The following is an 18,483-nucleotide window of genomic DNA, read 5'->3' on the forward strand; positions in this document are numbered from 1 at the left end:
AGAAAAGAGAAATTCATCCTATACAGCTAAACTACCAACTCTTGGTGGAACACATTTCATGTATTTGACAGTGGGTTCCTAAGATTCGGGCAATAACACTCTCCTGACAAAACTGTCAGACAGCTCTCGTTGACTGCACATTTGCCAAACCGAGAAAAATGAAATTAGAAGTACTTGGTGACATGTAAGAACTGACAGGAAGGGTCAAGGCCTCCCATCTTCAACTAGCCATACCTGTGATGGTTCACAGAAGCGACCATCCAAAATGAACTTTCCTGTAGTTGTGTCCCGGGCTGTTTTTTCTTGCAGTTTGATTGAGACATAAAAAATATAACACTGTGTAACTTCATGGGGTACAACATAAGGGCTTGATATAAATATCTAATGCAAAATGATTACCACAATATATCTGGTTAGCATGTATCACCTCAAATAGTTACAATTTTTTTTCTTGTAACGAGAACTTTGAAGGTCTACTCGTTTGGCAACTTGCAGACCCACATACAGTATGGTGAACTGTAGTCACCATGGTGAACATCATTCCCCAGAACGTCTTTAGCTGGAAGTTTGTGCCTTTCTACCACCTTCACCCGTTTTGTCCTTGCCTCTGGCACCACCAATCTGTTCTCTGTATCTGTGAGGTCAATTTTCACCTTACGATTCCACTTACAAGTGAGGTCATACAGTATTTATCTTTCTCTTTGACTTATTTCATTTAGAGTAATGCTATCGAGGTCCACGCGTGTTGTCACAAATAGCAGTATTTCCTTCTCTTTTATGGCTGAATAATATACCAGTTGTGTATATATCCCATTTATTTATCCATTCATCCACCAATGGACACTTAAGTTGGTTCCATGTCTTGTCCACTCTGCATAAGGCTCCAGTGAGCATGTGAGTACAAATACGAATTCAAGACAGTGGGTTTTTTCCCTTCCCAGAAGTGGGTTTGCCAGATACTATGATACTTGTATTTTTAGTATCTGGAGAAGACTTCACACTATTTTACACAGCTGCTGCACCAACCTACATTACACCGACCCTGCACGAGGATTCTCTTTTTTTCAAAGAATTCAGTAAACACTTATGTCTTGTCTTTTGATAATCTTTATAATAGGTCTTCATATCTGCTCATAAGCCCTGAAAGTTTTCCAAGTTTCTTCTTCTTCCAAGATTTCTTTCGCTATACATATAAATTATAAATTAGTCAATTTCCACAAAAATATTTTATAGAATTTTTATAAGTTGTTTTGAAAGTATATACAATTTGAAAATAATTGGCTTTCTTAAATTATTGAGCCCTCAATCCATAAACATGATCTATTTATCGGCTATGAGGTTTTTCTTTAAATTATGGCAACAGTCTTTTCTGTTTCTTAACAGAAAATTCTGCAAAAATGTGACATTATTCCTAGCTATTTAATCCATTTGAACCTATAATAATTTCATTTAAAATTAATTTTTAGGGGCGCCCGCGGGCTCAGTCAGTTAAGCGTCTGGACTTCAGCACAGGTCGTGATCTCCCAGTTCCTGATTTTGAGCCCCGCATCAGGCTCTCTGCTGTCAACACAGAGCCTGCTTTGGATCCTCTGTCTCCCTCTCTCTCTGCCCCTCCCCACATCATTTTCTCGCTCTCAAAAATAAATTAACATAAAAATAATTGGGGAGTGCTTGTGTGGCTCAGTCAGTTCAGCATCCGCCTTTGGCTCAGGTCACGATCTCGGGGTTTGTGAGTTCAAACCCCACATTGGGCTCGCTGCTGTCAGAGATGAGCTGGCTTCAGATCCTCTGTCCCTCTCTCTCTACTCATCGCTCATTTGCACTCTCTCAAAAATATATAAAACATTTTTAAAATCTTGTATCCTCTCTTTTTATAAAAAAAAATAAAGAAAATAATTTTTTTTATTTCTTCATCTGGTAAAACCAAAAACGGAAGAAAAATGCTTTTGTATATTGACTTCATATGCAGTTGTGTTGCTAAATTTTATTAGTAATCCCATTTAATAATCTTCCATTACCTATACATACAATAATGTACCTTACAAATGGTAGTAACATTATTTGCTCCCTTCCAAACCTTATGCACCTTTCCTGTTTCCTGCCTTATTGAACTGGCTTAGACCTTCAGTACAATGTTGAATAAGACTGGTGACAGTGGGCAACATTCACCATACTCAACCTCAGGTAAAAAGGGGAATGTTGTTCCAAAGCTAGCAAAACCCTTCATACATATATTCAAATCAGCTTACATCTGAACACACTTAGGACTCTGAAATCAATCATATTACTTCTCTATTGCTGCATCACTAAATATCATGAATTTAGTGTGTCTTTAAACATTACACATTACATTCTCATAGAGTCCATGGGTCAGGAGTTTAGGCACTAACACACCAGGTCCTCTCCACAGACTCTCACAAGGCCGCCAGCAAGGTTGCAGCCAAGCCTTGTTCCTTTCTGAAGCTCTGGATCTTATTCTAATGTCACATGGTCGTGGACAGAATTCATTTCCTGGCAGTTGTATGACTGACAGCCCAGCTTCTTATTGACCCTCAGCTGAGGCCACCCTCAAGTCTGAGAGGTCAACTGCAGCTCCAATGTCACGTTGTTCTCTCCATAAGCACTTTGTAACGTGAATGTTTATTTCTTCAAAGCCAGCAGGAAATTCTGTCTTTCCGATATGTGAACAAAGCCTAATCAAGGGAGTGACATCGTATGGCCTTTGTCATGCTCTGTTAGACTCAAGTCACCCATGCCACCCACTCAAAGGGAAGGGATTACACAAGGGTAGGCGTGGATCAGTGGGGTTCAGTCTATAAGTGGGCACCACACAATGAGGTCTCCTAAAGGTGAACTATGTTTTCACTTTCATGCCACCTTGGAGGTTTTCAGGGAAGGCTTGGAGAGCTACCCCTCAAAATCCTAGAGGAAGAATTACATCATCAAAAGATATGAGTCTAAGAGACCTTTTTCCTGTTTGTCAGTGAATAGGCCTGAATCCCATCGAGGCAGGACTCCCAATTAGATAGAGAAGGCATGACCAGACAGTTTCACTTCAGTGGGTCAAGGAGGATGTCACTGTATGACCCCACACCCTGGTACTGAGCAGGCATTCAGCTGAGAGACTGAATGGTAGGTGTTGACAGAAAGAATGATCCAGAGAAGGGATCAACAGAATCCGAAAACAAGGCCGAAATGGTCGAAATTGAGGATCAAGTTCTGAGAGAGAGCAGAAACTTGACCGTCACCTGCCATGAAAGGAGAACGTGAGTAGTTCAAGAAAGGCACAGTGCAGTTGTCAGTTCACTGGAGGGGCTGATGGGCAGGCAACCAACAAATTGACTGGACCAAATCCACAAAGGTTTGGCCACAGCTATTTAAAAATGACTAACCCAAAGCTGGAACAGAATAACTTTCTTGTGAGTAGGTCCGTTTCCCCAGCTATGCAGACAATAAGTGGGAAGCAAACAGAGCCTGAAATAGGAAATAAAAGTACTTGGGGAAAACCTCACCGCCCAGAGGACACTTGGCTAAGAGTTGTATGCATGCAACACTTGCTTCTGAGTTTCCTCATATGATAGTGTTCCCTTGCTATGGTGACAAATTACCACAAAATTACCATATTAAAACAATACACGTCTCACAATTTCTGTGCATCAGAATTCAAGGCACTAATTAGCTCAACTGGATTCTCTGCTTAGTGCCTTGCAAGGCAACCACCAAGGCAGGAGGAATTCTGCTCTTTTCTGGAGATCCTGGGGAAGAACCTGCCTCCAAGGTCATGTGGGTTGTTGAAGAATTTACTTCCTGCTCAAATGGTCTCCTTCCTGTCAAATCTACAAAGGCACTTTGAACCATTTCTGTGACTCAAATATTTCTGCCTTCCACCTCTGTCTTCCTCTTTTGTTCTTTGGGGCTCATGTGATTACATTGAGCTCAGCTGGATAATCCAGGGTAATCTCCCTATTTCAAGATCAAGTATAATAACCTTCATTATTGTAAAGACGCTTTTGTCATATAACACAACATATTCTTCAGTGTGTTATCTCATCATAACTGACCCTCTTGGGGATTGGGCCTGAAGCCACCGTGGAGGCCATTCTTCTGCCTACATCAACTTCTACCTAAATGTACATAATACACATACAGTTCTGTGAAGATTTGCTCCCTTCATTAATGTTCCAGTTGCTCAAGTACAAACCTTCAAAATGATGCCTGACTCCTCTGTTCTTTCACAAGCCGTATCCAACTTGTCAGCAATCCTTAAGCTCCACTTTCAAAATATATCCAGAAACAGACAGCTTCTCATCACCTGCATTGTTCTCCCGGAACAGGGTCAGCATCATGAGTGGCCTGAAATAGCTTTCTAAACTTTGTCTTTGCACATACACTGTCTCCCCAAGCTCCTTCCTCAAGAAGTTAGCCATAATTAGATGAAAAAGAATGAAATACTGCCATTTGCAGCAACGTGGATGGAACTGGAGTGTATTATGCTAAGTGAAATAAGTCAGTCAGAGAAAGACAGATATCATATGATTTTACTCATATGTAGAATTTGAGAAACTTAACAGATGACCATATGGGAAGGGAAGGAAAAATAAGATACAGAGAGGGAGGCAAACCATAAGAGACTCTTAAGTACAGAGAACAAACTGAGGGTTGATGGGGGTGGGGGTTTGGGAGGGTGGAGAAAATGGGAGATGAACATTGAGAAGGGCACTTGTTGGGATGAGCACTGGGTGTTGTATGCAGGTGATGAATCACGAGAATCTACTCCTGAAGCCAACTGTGTGTTACTGTAACATACGTAACCCTGTATGTTAGCCAACTGCATGTACTGTAACATACATAATGACACTGTATGTTAGCAAACATGACAATTAAAGAAAAAAGAATAAAGGGTGGAGGAATGCCAATAAATAAATAAATATAATTTATTAACAAGAAAAAACAAGTTAGCCAATTTAACAAGAAAAATTATCATGAAAATGTTAATCCTGTGTTGGAATTCCTCTGTTCTCAACCATCTAAGGCCTACAATCTTGCAGCAGAATCCGAAGTCTTCATAATTGCCGACCCCTTGCGGGTTACCTGGCCTTCCACACGTGACAGCCTTGTAGGTGGTTGGAGTCAGAACACATGTGGCTACAAATCAAGGGCGGGAAGTGCATAGAATCCACTCGGCCAAAAACGCTATCAACGAGGCATCAGGATTTTATCTCTGAGGGTAGCAAAGTCGGTTAAGCGTCCCACCCTTGGTTTAGGCTAGGGTCATGATCTCACAGTTTCATGAGTTCCAGCCCATCTGGGGTTCTGCATGGCGGAGCTCTCTCTCTTTCTCTGTCTCTCTCCCTGCCCCTCCCCTGCTTGCCCTGTCTCTGACTCGCTCAAAATAAATAAATAAACTTAGAAAAAAATCACTCACAAGTGATAACAAGGAACTAGCAACGAACTGTGGTTACTCTGTGACTGGCACAAGACACAAGCGGAACCACTGGTTCCGTAAAAAGTAATTAAGCATCCCCCTCTAGTGGTGAGCACGTATGATTACAGCTGCTCTGTCAATAACAGATCTTCAGGCCGAATTGATTCCTCTCCTTCCTTAGATGAACATTTTTAAGATAATTGTAGCTGTCAGGGTCCATTCAGGAGGCGTAAAGCATACAGAAAATAGAACAGAGAAAGCTTATTTATTGACATATGAGGAACATTTAGAAACGGAACTGTAAAGATATACAAAGTTTGGAATATAAAAGAGAATTTAGGGGAATTCAGGAATAGCAGATACAGAGAACAGCCAATACCGCTAAGGATGGAGCCGAGTACACAAGGAACGAATAAATGAGAACGAAGGATTCTGAGGCTGAAAATTCAGATCTCGGTGGAGAAACTATGCACGTGGCCCACTGCATAGCAGAGACATGCTGAACCGCAACAGGAAGCCACCTGCAGGCAGGAAACAACACACTGGACTGAGAAACAACACCCTGGACTGATGGAACTGGCTGGGAGCTACCAGCGGGGAGAAGGAAAGAAGGAGCTACTAGAAACCACTGGGAAGCTACCGCAGTGGGGACAGCGAGACCTGCTGGGACGCAAGCCTTAAAGGCACCACTCATCACAAAGGTTAACTAACTTAAGAATTAGAAAAAGAAAAAAGGAGAAGAAAAGGAAAAAAAAAAAGTAGAAAGTTATAGGAGTCGAGTGAAGGGAACCGCTGAAGAAAGAACTTCCAGGTAGGGTCGAAATAAATAAATAAATAAATAAATAAATAAAGAGAGAGAGAGAGAGAGAGATAAAACTCTCAGTAAACTCCAAACTGAAGAAATTTCTTCATCGGCTAAATGGCATCTACAAAAGGCTACCACTAATAATATGTACAATGGAGAGGCCCTGAATGCTTTCTCCTACTATCAGGGATCAGAAATTGCTAAAGATCTCTGCTCTCATCCCCTCCAACTGATATCTTTAAGAAGTTCCTATGCAGTCCAACAGGTGAGAGAAGCAGAAAACGACATGTGAAAAGGTCAGAAATGATGAAACACTGACTTTACTTGAAGATGATGTGGTGATGCACACGTACAACCACACACACAGGCAAAAAACATCTGCTAGAAAACATAAGTAATTTAACATCACAGACAGAAAGTTAATATAGAAAGATCAATTTTATTTTCCATGTGTTAGCAATGATCAACTGAAAAATGAACATTTTACAACACTATCTAAAACAGCACCAAAATATGTATTTATTTACGAATAAATTTATCCAAAAGGGGGCCAGACCTCGATAGTGAAAACTACAAAACATTGATGATGGAAAATGATCTATAGAAATAAATGTAGATGTATATACAGTATTCGTGGCTTACAAAGAGCAACAACATCAGGATATCAGTTTATATCTTCAATTCATTCTCAATCAATGTTTTGGCAGGCTTTTTTGTAAAAAATGACAGATTCCAAAATGTACATGACAAAGTAAAAACTCACAGATAGCCAAAACCATCTTGGGAAACAACAAAGTTAGAAAATCACACCACCTATATAAAAACTTTTCCAACTAAATTAATCAAATCACTGAGATACTGACTTAGAGACAGAAAAATGGGTCCATGGAGTGAAACAGAGAGTATAAAAATTGATTCATTCATATACAGTTATTTTGTTTGGGACTAAAATGCTAAGACTACTCAATAGAAGAAAGAAGTCTTTCAACAAATTATGCTGGGAAAAAATACAAATACCTGTACGATTAAAAAAAAACACGATTCATACCTCATACCATAAACAAAAATCAAACACTTGATCATAAAACTTAACATTATAAATCATCTAGAAGAAGACCTAAGGGCACTTGGGTGGCTCGGTCAGCTAAATGTCAGACGTCAGTTCAGGTCATGATTTCACAGTTTGTGAGTTTGAACCCTGCATCGGTGCTGACAGCTTGGAGTCTGGAGCCTGCTTCAGACTCTATGTCTCCCTCTCTCTCTGTCCCTTCCCCACTCATGCGCTCTCTCTCTCTCTCTCTCTCTCAGAAATAAATAAACACTATTTTTAAAAAGAGAAGAAAAATAAGACCTAAAAGTATATCGTGTCCATCAACTGATGAATGGATAAAGAAATTGTGGTTTATATACACAATGGAATACTACGTGGCAATGAGAAAGAATGAAATATGGCCTTTTGTAGCAACGTGGATGGAACTGGAGAGCGTGATGCTAAGTGAAATAAGTCACACAGAAAGAAAGACAGATACCATATGTTTTTACTCTTATGTGGATCCTGAGAAACTTAACAGAAGACCATGGGGGAGGGGAAGAAGAAAAAAAAAAACAGTTAGAGAGTCAGGGAGCCAAACCATAAGAGACTCTTGAAAACTGAGAACAATCTGAGGGTTGATGGGGGGTGGGAGGGAGGAGTGGGTGGGTGATGGGTATTGAGGCACCTGTTGGGATGAACACTAGGTGTTTTATGGAAACCAATTTGACAATAAATTTCATATTTAAAAAAAAAAAAGACCTAAAAGTATACCTTTTTCAATGTAGGGAATGCTAACATTTCATAGAAAGAAAACCAAAATGAGCCCTAACAAGAAAAAGAAAATTGAAAACCTGGATTTCATCAAAAATGTTATGTTTCATTTACCATCTCTGTCCATTAAATAGAAGTCCCTAATAGCAGTACGATTTGTAACTTGAGAGGAAATATATTCCTGTGGCCCAAAGTGATGAAGAATTGGGTGTTCCAAATTGTAATGGCATCTCCATTTAATCGCTCCTTTACAAGATAAACAAATCCCAGAGAAGAACAGGTGCCCAGTTAATACCGTACTTACACCCATTACAGAAACCTGGAGCTACCAGCAGAGCTTCAGTGTGATTCACTTGCCCATATCAACTAATTTCACCCACAGCTGTTATTAAGCCAATTCTTTCCCGTAATTATTGGAGGCATTTTTGTTTCTTTACATCATTTCCCTTTGTTGAATTCAAGGGGAATGTGTCTTTTCTAGCTCACGGCGGGGGGGAGGGGGTGTGCCTGACCTGAGCTTCCTCTTCCTCTCCTTTGAGGACCCAGGTATATCTAGGGAGCTATGTCAGCATTTCAATCCTTTTCTGAGCCAACATTTTTGTTTGTTTGTTTGTTTCATTTCCTCACGATTGTAATTCCTCTTTAAATTCCCAAACACATTTTGTTATCTGAGTGCATCATACAAGTAGCTTTTCTTCTTAGTTGCCTAAAGCCATCTGCCTGACAAGACTCACACCTGTTGGCTGCACCTCAACAGACTGGGATATCTAAATGCTTCTCTAGAACAGGAGCCTAACACTTTGTCCACTGCTGAAGACCTTTGAACTCTACTCACTGGGCCAACTTAACCTTGCTCCCTTTCATCAGGGTTACAGTATCCACACAGCCTGCTGGGTACTGATTTCCAAATAGCATGATCCTCAACTCAAGAACTCCCTTTGGCAATCCATCCATCCTTCTGGCCCCAAACCACTCAGGAATGAGGTCATGTCCTTACACTTCTATTTTCCACCCAAAGAATGGCAACACAAACCATTTATGTTGTATGGAAATTTCCCAGAATTTCTTCTGCTAGAGTGCTCCTAAAAATAAATTACCACTCTATGAGAGAACTTTCCCATGATGCCCATCACACATTTGACTGCCTGACATCAGTCAGGATACAACACAAAACCATATTTATGCCCACAGAACTACCTGCTGCTCTTCAGTGCAGGGTCTTGTTTTATCAAACACCACTGACAAGCTAGCAACTATGTTTTCAAATAGTCTAGGAGAAGAATCTGCCTCAAGTAATTCTCAAATCCAAAACCCAAGACAACTTTGCCAAGGAATCCTACTTGATTTCAGCCCCAAATTCCAGATTCCAGCATTTGTATGATGGCAGAAACTCCTGTCATATAAATTGTCACCACCTATCGGCCTATAGGGACTACCTCAGGCCAACTCTCAGTCAATCCATTAACAGTTTCGGCTCAGGGTCTGCTGAAATTCAGATACCTCTCTGTTGACTTTGTGAGAAGAGGCTAACAGGATTTTTACATGAGGAATATGATTTTTCCATAATCAAACTACTCCTAATAGTCTCTGAACTTCCTGCTGATTAGCATGATCTGAAAATCATGACAGTGTGTTGCAAATACTGACCAGTATCTCTGTTGCTCCAACTGACATAATTCTCAGGAATTTTGCAGATGGGACTTGGCCGGGACTATTAGCTGGCAGTTTCAACTACCCTCCACTTGTTCTACAGATACTACAGGTTTTCATTCTTTGTAGTTTATTCATCTGAGGAAGGAATAATCACAATGTGTGCTAATTTTCCCCCAATGGTCATTAACTCCAAATCTTGTCTAACTAAATTATGGCAATTTAATTATGGCTATTTAAATTATGGCAATTTAAATTATGGCTAACATACCGTGGATATAAAGGGAATGTACATTGATACCTAATCTATGAAAATACACGATTGTAAAAATGTGACTCAAACTATTATGAAAAAGAAGGTGTTAGCTAAGTCTATAAAGGTCTATCCATCCCTCTTGGCCTATCACATTTCCGTAACTGACTGAGCCACCCAGGTGCCCTTGGCCTATCACATTTCCTAATCACATAGAGTCCAGCTCAAACAATCAGGGAACACCTATTTATCTTGGATACTCTTATTCACCTCTTATCCATTGACATACCAGAATCATCTTTAAAAAATGCAAAAGTTTACGGGGCACTCCTGGGTGGCTCAGTTGGTTGAGTGTCCTACTTCGGCTCAGGTCATGATCTCACAGCTTGTGAGGTCAAGCTCCGCGTCGGGCTCTGTCCTGACAGCTCAGAGCCTAGAGCCTGCTTTGGATTCTGTGTCTCCCTCTCTCTCTGCCCCTAACCCACTTGTGTTCTGTCTCTGTCTCTCTCAAAAATAAATAAACATTTAAAAAGTAAAAAATAGAAAAGTTTTAGTGGGGGTCATATACCAAACTCAATCATTTCCTTTTAGGAGTAGTGCCACATTGTTCTTCTTGAATTCAGCACTGCTAAGAGTACTGCTATGAGAACGAGGAGAGTGTAAAGTTTCCCATTTAGAATAGTACTTGGCAATGAGAAAGAATGAAATCATGCCATTTGCAGCAATGTGGATGGAACTGGAAGATATTATGCTGAGTGAAATAAGTCAGTCAGAGAAGGACAGACATCACATGTTTTCACTCATATGTGGATCTTGAGAAACTGAACAGAGGACCACGGGGGAAGAGAAGGGGGAATAAATAGTTACAACAGAGAGGGAGGAGGGCAAACCGCAAGAGACGCTTAAATACAGAGAACAAACTGAGGGTTTATGGGAGGTGGGGGAGAGGGGAATATGGGTGATGGGCATTGAGGAGGGCACTTGTTGGGTGTTGTATGTAAGCCACTGGGTGTTGTATGCAAGCCAATTTGACAATAAATTATATTCATTAAAAAAAATTAAATAAGTAAATGTTCCCATTTACAAGCATATCAAAACTGGGCTGCAGGTTAAAACTAGATAGATGTCCACAGCGGAAAGGATGAAGACACCGTGATTCATTCATACACAATATCCATCCCAGTTATGCGCTCAAGTATCAAAGCCCTCCAGCCAAAAACCGCCAGGAGCACAGCTGTAGCTGAGAAGTTTGGGTTCATTGTCACTACAGTGAGGAAGGGCACACACCAAGGGGAATTGCAAAGTGGTGCTTCAGTTCAAGGGTGTTGGGAAACACTTAAAAAGGAATTGGGCTTGTGTTAGGTGATTGAGGGGATGTTGTGGGGAAGCAGGCCTCTGCCCTGGGCTGGATGAGGTCAGGGAGCGTAAGTATGCTAGGATTGGGTGTCTTAGGAAACCTTTTCTAGAAGAAGAGACTTAATGAGGCAAAAGCAAAAGCAGTGATTGGTAATGAAGCAGCAGTCATTCATTATCTAGGAAAAAGAGACATGTGCTACTGTGGGTTTGGCACACTAATATTGCTTTTGTCTGTACTGAAACGTAACTGGGAAGTGATCTTACTTTTTGCCTCTTTTCATCACAGACACTAAGTGCCCTCGTGTGCTGTTGGTCTTCTGAAACTTTCTTTGTGTCCAACAAGATAACACCATGTCCTGGCTCTCAACCCAGCTCAGCCCCTAAGAACTGCAAACCTGATGCCGCCAGGTCACTTCCCACATGGCAGGGCTGCTTTCCTGTTTCTCACCTGCTACATCATTGCAGATAAGAGAAGAATTATGGCTCAGTTAATAGTAGAGTTTGGTGGAATCAAAAATGGATATTCAAGCCTAGTAAATGTTGATTAGTGCATTCATGTTACAGAAACCTCTAGTCTCTACTGATGCACCCGAGAAGAGGGCCTTATGTGTAAAAATTGGGTAGACATACACAAAGTCCATTTCACAATGACACAGGAAGGACTAAATAAAATTCCAGGTATCTGTCACTAAGGACTGATGAAAGCATGGGACAACCACTTCCCAACATCTTAAAAATATACTATTTTTGGGGCGCCTGGGTGGCGCAGTCGGTTGGCGTCCGACTTCAGCCAGGTCACGATCTCGCGGTCCGTGAGTTCGAGCCCCGCGTCGGGCTCTGGGCTGATGGCTCAGAGCCTGGAGCCTGTTTCCGATTCTGTGTCTCCCTCTCTCTCTGCCCCTCCCCCGTTCATGCTCTGTCTCTCTCTGTCCCAAAAATAAACGTTGAAAAAAAAAATTAAAAAAAAAAATATACTATTTTTGATGTTGCTCAATGTTAATTTTATTTGAAAACAAACAAACTGATTAGAGATAGGAGAGACATGATAGGCATGGTACGTGGTTGGAGTAAATCAAATGAAAGGACATTCTGGCCGAGCCCAGCAGGATCACATGCAGGACATCCAGGAGACTTCATCTCACAATCATAGCTTCAAAATACGCTTAATAAATTCCAGAAGGCCTGCAAGAGAATAAAATATATCGTCAAGCAGGTTTCAAAAAGGATGAAGAATGTGGCTTCATTTGGGGAATCTGAAAGGAAACCAACAAATGTCAAATGGCACTGAATTCCATGGAGTCAAATGGCCATGAGATGTTCATCCCCCACAAATGGGGTTTGCAGGCCTGGTTGGGAGCCCACATAAGCTCGAAGTCTAGAGAGCCCAGGAAGTAGGTCCACAGGTACTAGTTCTCCCTCGATAATTCAACAGAGCAACTCTGCCACCTTCTCACCAGGGATATATACTCATTTTCTCCTCCATGCACTGCCCACTACTCACCGTTGTGCAAGGTGCCAAGCAATGGCCCCGACACCGAAAGGCTATAAAGGAATGTTTGAAAAAGTTTCCTCAAGTACACATGCAACCTCTCCCATCTGTTCAGGGGAAAGTCTTTCATTGGAACTTTTCCATTTCTTCATCTTTACAGTGTTTCCTTAGTAGAATGACTCTACGATTTAAATTACATTTCTATGTGAGTTCTTTTTTTAGTTTATTTACTTATTTTGAGAGAGAAGGAGAGAGCAAATGAGCAGGATTGGGGCAGAGTGAGAGAATCCCAAGCAGGCCCCACGCTGTCAGCATAGAGACCAATGCAGGGCTTGATCTAACAATTCATGTGATCATGACCTGAGCTGAAATCAAAAGTCAGTCACATAATCCATTCAGCTGCCCAGGCTGAGTTTTACACCACAATACCTTGCATATGTTCACAGTCAACAAATCTCATAATCGATGATACGTGAAAGTAGTATAGGAAAGATGAACCAGGAATAAGAGACTATACTATCTTGGTCCTCAATGGATTTCCAAATAACCAGAGATACCCTGAATAATGTTTAAAAGCATCTACCAAAGGAGACCTCATTTAAAGCTGTTGTCTACCTTTAGAAAAGACTTTTAAAAGAAACAAAAACTGGGGCTCCTGGGTGGCTCAGAGCTTAGGCATTCAACTTCGGCTCAGGTCATGATCTCATGGTTCATGAGTTCAAACCCCACATCAGGCTCTGCACTAACCATGTGGAGCCTGCTGGGATTCTCTCTCTCTTTCTCTTTTTCTCTGCCCCTCCCCACTTGCGTTCTCTCTCTCACTCTCTCTCTCTCTCTCTCTCTCAAAATAAATAAACTTAAAAAAAAATAAAAGACAGAAAACAGACACTCAGATCAATGCAATAGAATAGAGAACCCAGAAATGGACCCACAAACATATGGGCAACTAATCTTTGACAAAGCAGGAAAGAATATACAATGGAATAAAGACAGTCTCTTCAGCAAGTGGTGCTGGGAAAACTGGACAACGACATGCAGAAGAATGAACCTGGACCACTTTCTTACTCCATACACAAAAATAAACTCAAAGTGGATGAAAGACCTCAATGTAAGACAGGAAGCCATCAAAATCCTCAAGGAGAAAGCAGGCAAAACCTCTTTGATCTTGCCCGCAGCAATTTCTTACTCAACCTGTCTCCAAAGGCAAGGGAAACAAAAGCAAAAATGAACTACTGGGACCTCATCAAAATAAAAAGCTTCTGCACAGCGAAGGAACAATCAGCAAAACTAAAAGCCAACGGACAGAATAGAAGATATTTGCAAGTGACATATCAGATAAAGGGTTAGTATCCAAAATCTACAAAGAACTTATCAAACTCAACACCCAAAAAACAAAGAATCCAGTGAAGAAATGGGAAAAAGACATGAATAGACACTTCTCCAAAGAAGGCATCCAGATGGCCAACCAACACACAAAAAAATGCTCAACATCACTCATCATCAGGCAAATACAAATCAAAACCACAATGACACGCCACCTTACACCTGTCAGAATGGCTAACATTAACAACTCAGGCAACAACAGATGTTGATGAGGATGCAGAGAAAGAGGATCTCTTTTGCATTGTTGGTGGCAATGCAAGTTGGTGCAGCCACTCTGGAAAACAGTATGGAGGTTCCTCAAAAAACTAAAAATAGAACTATCGTACGACCCAGCAATTGCACTACCAGGCATTTATCCAAGGGATACAGGTGTGCTGTTTTGAAGGGACACATGCACCCCCATGTTTATAGCAACACTGTCAACAATAGCCAAAGTATGGAAAGAGCCCAAATCTCCATCAATGGATGAATGGATAAAGAAATATGGTATATATATATATATATACAATGGAGTATTACTTGGCAATCAAAAAGAATGAAATCTTGCCATTTGCAACTACATGGATGGAACTGGAGGGTATTGTGCTGAGTGAAATTAGTCAGAGAAAGACAAAAATCATATGACTTCACTCATATGAGGACATTAAGAGACAAAACAGATGAACATAAGGGAAGGGAAACAAAAATAATATAAAAACAGAGAGGGGGACAAAACAAAAGAGACTCATAAATATGGAGAACAAACTGAGGGTTGCTGGAGGGGTTGTGGGAGGGAGGATGGGCTAAATGGGTAAGGGGCATTAAGGAATCTACTGAAATCATTGCTTCACTATATACTAACTAATTTGGATGTAAATTTTTAAAAATAAAAAAAATAAAGTTAAAAAAAGAAAAAAGAAAAGAAACAAACACTTTTCTATAAAAAACAAACGTAAACAGCCACCCGACCCCCTATCTTCCCATACTTTTCTACTAAAGACAAATATCCCTATTAAAGCCAACACTTCAAGAACATGCAGGTAATATTAGTAAACAAGGGCTCCTCTGAGATATATCTGTTGACTTGATTTGTAAAACCAGGAACAATTAGAGAATGATGAAAACAGAGCTTTCTCATGGCTTCTCCTTCCTGACCCCAAAGTAGAATGTGCCAGCATCACAGGGAACCAAGGAATCCAGAAGCCCCCAAAAGAAAGTATCATCTATAATAAGTGGCTTACTCCAAGTAGTGGTTTGAGCAGCATTTGTGCTGTCAGGAGCTGCACTGGTGTCAGCATCATCGGTTGTGGATTCCTCAACAGGACCTGAAATTAGAAGGAAAATATCCAGGGGCATCTTGGTGGTTTGGTAGATTAAACGACCAATTCTTGGTTTCGGCTCTGCTTCCAGCTCAGGTCATGATCTCACAGTTCGTGAGTTGGAGTCCCACCTGAGCTCCACGCTGAGAATGCAGAGCCCTGCTTGTGATTCCCTCTCTCCCCCTCTCTCTGCCTCTCCTCCTCTCACACTTCCTATGTCTCTCTCTTTCTAAATAAATAAACTTTAAAAAAAAAAAAAAAAGAAGAAGGAAAAGATCCATCTGAGACACTTGACTCTTCCTCAGAAACAAAATTTGTCCCACTAGAGCCTGGATGTATCCTCCTCATCATGAATTCAGCTCTGCTATTGTCAACAGTTTTGTCCTGCTTTTAGCCTAGCTACCCACTTTCCTTTGGCCTCATTCTTCCTAGACCTGCCTTTGGTGGGACAAAGAATTTGGGGTTTGCCTACAAGACTATGAGACTAAGAGACAAGCAAATACTTTCTCCGAGGGGTAAGCACAAGTTACCAAATGCATATGTGTTCCTATTCACAGGGATCATGGCTCAGAGGCAAGAAGAAACCTCTAGTGGACTGACTTTCTGGTGCCCTCTATGGGCTAACTTGATCTGATTGGTGTCCACTGCAACATGAATCAGTGTGAGTAGTGGAATAAACTGTACAGGAGAAAAGAAGAAGAAGATCATGTATCAAGAAATAAAAACAGAATAAGATTATGCATCTCAGATTAGAGCAATAGTATCTCCTTTCTATGAATAACGTACAATCTCTTCTCTCAAGTTCAGGCCTCAAATTGGATTATATTTATCTCACCTGTTGTTCCAGTTGGACTCTATCTACTACGGAAGTATTTAAGAGACCACATTAGACCTACTAGGAGACATTGGTAGTATTCTGGCTATAGTAAATGTGAGCAAATGCCCCATGAATCACCTCACGTTCAAAGGAAATGTGACAAGATTGATGATAATCATCACTCTCCACACCTTACACCAGAGCTCCTACAAATAGCCAGAGTCAGACCCCACATTTGTGAGTTACCCTTACCCCAACAGGTAGATAGTTCTATCTCCACACCCACACTGGAACCATAATGTCTTGGTACTTAATCACAAATGAGGATTTTTTTTTAATTGGCCCTGGCTTTGCAAGTAGGACATATGGCACAGTGTATGAGGTCTGACCACACTCGATGCCCTTATTACCAAACAAAACAAATCCATCCCCAAATGAGGAGGGCAAAAAGAGAAATCTTCCCCATGTATGCATGAGCACAACACACATGGCACAGGACATACAGGACATTGTGCAAGAAGCCCAAGAAACAATAGGATATTTCTTCCACAAATTTGAGTTCCAGATCAGAGAAAAAAACCCACATCGGCTTGGGAATAAGACATACATGCAGTTACAAAGAACAAAGTGTAAGGCCATTCTTCTACTTCACCCTACATTCCTCAATCTCTATTCCACACTCCCATGTGGTCCTATTGTCCTCATTTCTACATCACCTTTGGGAATTACACTGTCTCCTGCATCATGAAACTAATTAATCCCTCTACTACACAATGGCATACCCCTTCCATTTATGGTAATCAGGAAGACATTACATGCAACTCCCAAATTCCCAGACCACAAATTCAGACCACATTCCCTAACATTTTTTCCTAGAGAACAATTAATAATTAATTGACAATTTGTATTGGTCCTTTCCAGAGACTTTTATTGTCTAAAGACATATAAGAAATAAGCAGATTTTCTATGTTCACAATGAACTTTACAGGAGGAACATGGCTTTCCCAGGCGCCTGTTTTGAGTCTCTATATTCTGTCCTCTGTGGCTTCCTGACACAAGACAGGGATGGAAAATAGTCATGACAGGAAGGACATGAAGTGCAAACACAAACTTACCAGTAGCACCCTCAGATGTATCATCGGTTGTCTCTGTAAGAGAAAAAGAAAAATAGGTACGAGTTGGACACCAGCATAGGACATAGAGGCAAGAGAGAATACAGACAATATTGCAAGCTTCCATAACTGAAGAACCTTAGGCTTCTCTACTTGTGTTGAGGGCAAAAAGATGCACAGATAACATAATACCCACAAAACTCCACAGAAGACATAATACATCACCATTTTTTGCCCTCCTGAAATAAAACTCTGATTACTTTCTTTTTTGGTGTTTTTGTTGTTGTTGATTACATGCTTGAACATATGTTAAAACACTCACAATGACGTTGAACACCAAGGTTAAAACTGAGCAAAGACCTGACTGGATTGCCAAAGCCTAAAGGGAGAGTCCACTCTATCTTGAGGGGTCAGTCAAAATGGGGATGGAACAGGGCAGTGAGGTGGAGGACGTGGGGGCCACCATTCTAAGCTCCTCCAAACCCACACCCACACAGAGCATATACGTTGATGGACTCTTGCCCCAGACCTTCTTTTCAGGTAAGAATCTTTACTTATGGCCTGAAACCAGGAAGGTGGAAACGGCCACCAGTACCAGCAACGCCAAGAGCTTCATGCTGGTGAATTGATTAGCAGGGAGCACAGATAAGAAAGCGTGGAGCTCAGGAGAAGGTAGGACGCTGCCTTCAGCATTCCACATCCTGACCTTATATAGGCAGAGGGCACCAATCAGGAACTGCCAGATCAGAATCTGGGCTAGTTAATGCCAGGCAATGTTGATATTCACAGAGACCACTGGGGAGTCAAGAGCACAGCCAGAGGTCCTTTGGAAAGATCATTTTAGTCCCTTGATTATGACACAGGTTTCAGGTCAAGTCTTTCCCATTTTAAAATCTTCCAGAAAAGAACCCTGCTTCCAGGCTTCCTCTCACTTTATAACAGGATCAAGTGGCACCATGCTTACCAGCTTCGCTGAGAAGCCAGAGGAGCCCTACACCCAGCCTAGGGGGATTATTCACCGTGCAGTGCTCCTTTCATACACATTAAAAGTTGGACGCCTACAGCTTGCTCAGCCCTAGGATTCCTATGGC

At 41.2% G+C, this 18,483-nt stretch overlaps 1 long non-coding RNA gene across 6 annotated transcripts in view; it reads right to left on the bottom strand.

The window, feature by feature from the left end:
* Positions 1–18,483, bottom strand: part of LOC147579116 (uncharacterized) — a 76,336-nt gene that overhangs the window by 42,921 nt on the left and 14,932 nt on the right. For 5 of the 6 annotated variants that reach the window (XR_015253557.1, XR_015253560.1, XR_015253558.1 and 2 more), the window contains 2 exons: positions 17,396–17,428; positions 15,386–15,469 (listed from right to left, as the gene is read on the bottom strand). This is a non-coding gene — a long non-coding RNA (uncharacterized LOC147579116). Of the gene's footprint in view, positions 1–15,385; positions 15,470–17,395; positions 17,429–17,949; positions 18,154–18,483 lie in introns of those variants that run through there. The other variant, XR_015253555.1, reaches the window with a different exon arrangement.

Source organism: Puma concolor, chromosome B4 (genome assembly GCF_028749965.1).
Source record: "Puma concolor isolate L17-30 chromosome B4, mPumCon1.1.hap2, whole genome shotgun sequence".
In the NCBI taxonomy this organism is placed as follows: Eukaryota; Metazoa; Chordata; class Mammalia; order Carnivora; family Felidae; genus Puma; species Puma concolor.